The following is a 1,939-nucleotide window of genomic DNA, read 5'->3' on the forward strand; positions in this document are numbered from 1 at the left end:
CGAACTTTCTGTTCTGAACATGTCTAATTGGTGTTCTGGTTACTTCTTGAATCTCTATAGGTATATCTTTCTATACCTAACTCTATAGATAAAACTTCCTTAATTTAGGGGAGATTTTTTTCTATAATGCTATTGAAGCTCTGTTCAATGCCATTGGTTTGAGATTCTTCTCCTTTCTGTATGCCTATAATGTGTGTGTTTGGTGATTTCCTATTTTCTCACATTTCCTGAATTTTCCAGTCCTGTGGTTTTCTTTTTGAATTTTGCATAGTCTTTGCTTAAGGAGAACAGATCTTCAACATTATCATCCAATATTGATATTATTTTCCATTTTATTCATTCTGCTTGTGAGACTTTCTCCTGTTGGTTCTAATTGGTTTATTGAGTTTTTCAGTCCCATGTTCATTTCTGTTTGAGTTTTCTTCACTTTTTCTATTTCTTTAGTGAATTTGCTTTTCAAGTTATGGATTGTTTTTGATATTTCATTAAGCCTCATATTTGTATACTCTTGGGCTTCCATCATAAGTTTATGACTTTCCTCTTTGAGTTGTTTGTGTTTTCTTGAAGTTCTTTCATCATATTTATGATTGTTCTTTTAAATTCTGTATCCTGGGTTCTTCAGGGTGTTCTCATTGCTATGCACTTCTGTAGAACTAGTGGGTTTTTTGGGGGACATATTTTCATGGTTTTTCATATTTTTTGTGTTTTTGTGTTGTTGTTTGGGCATAGGGATGTTCTTTGTTGGTTATGTGTCCAACAGGAATGTCTACTCTGCTTTTATTTTAATTTTGTTTCTGTTAATATTGTGTATGTAGCTTAGTTACTTTTTGTTCAAGTATGGAAGATAAATTGGTGGATGTTTCATGTTTTGCACGGTAGTGGACTGGTCAGAGTCCTGGATGAGCAGGTCTCTTTGTCTGATCCAGCAGCTAGGAAGTTGGAGGTGGGGGGGTGGGGACTGCCTTGGGAGGAACTAGGGAATCTACGGTAACGTGTTTAGTTTTTCTTGTTTAAGAATATAGTCCTGGGATCTGAGGTGAAGGAATTGAAGCCTGACTGCAACAGAGGCTGGAAGGGGATGGGATAGGGATGGATGAAATAAATGGGTTATTTATTATTTTTGTGTGCATGTGTGTATTGCGTGTTTGAACTATTGCATGTACATAGTGCACCTGTGTCATGAAATTCCCATGGAGGTCAGAAGAGTGCATTGTATCCCTTGTAATTGGAGTTATGGGTGGTTTTTAGCTCCCTTGTGGATTTTGGGAACCAAAACCTGGTCCTCTGGAAGAACAGCCAGTGTTCTTAACTGCTGAGCTTTCTCTCCAGCCCTGCCATATTACAGTTATTGATGGGTATAATTTGAAACATTCTCGCATTCCTGGGATGAAACCAACTTGATCTCATGATATGTGATCATTTCAATGTATTTAAAATCTAGTTTTCAAGTATTTTATTAAGAACATTTACATCTATTTTCCCTAGATGAATTGATGTATATTTTTCTTTAAATTCTGTCTTTTTATGGCATTAATATCAGGATAATATTTGCTTTATTGAATGAGAGTGACTTCATTTCTTCCTGTCCTATTTTATGCAACAGTTCAAACAATGTAGGTGCTGCTTTATAAGTCTAATAGATGTGACTGCCAATTTGTCTGCCTCTGAGCATTTCTGTATTTGGAGACATTTTATTACCACTTCAAGATCATTCTTACGAGAGATCTCATGGATTGTAACCTTTTGTTTTCATCTTGATATTTCATATGCTTAGAATTCATCTATTTCACGGAGATTTTCTTTCTTTCCAATCTATCTTTCCAAGCTAACAGAGCAGTTATCTCTATTTCATTGCTCTCTTAGTAATTTGCACTATGCAGCTCCAATCTTATTAATTTCTCTCTCTCTCTCTCTCTCTCTCTCTCTCTCTCTCTCTCTC

Source organism: Nannospalax galili, unplaced genomic scaffold (assembly GCF_000622305.1).
Source record: "Nannospalax galili isolate Female #2095 unplaced genomic scaffold, S.galili_v1.0 scaffold353, whole genome shotgun sequence".
NCBI lineage: Eukaryota > Metazoa > Chordata > Mammalia > Rodentia > Spalacidae > Nannospalax > Nannospalax galili.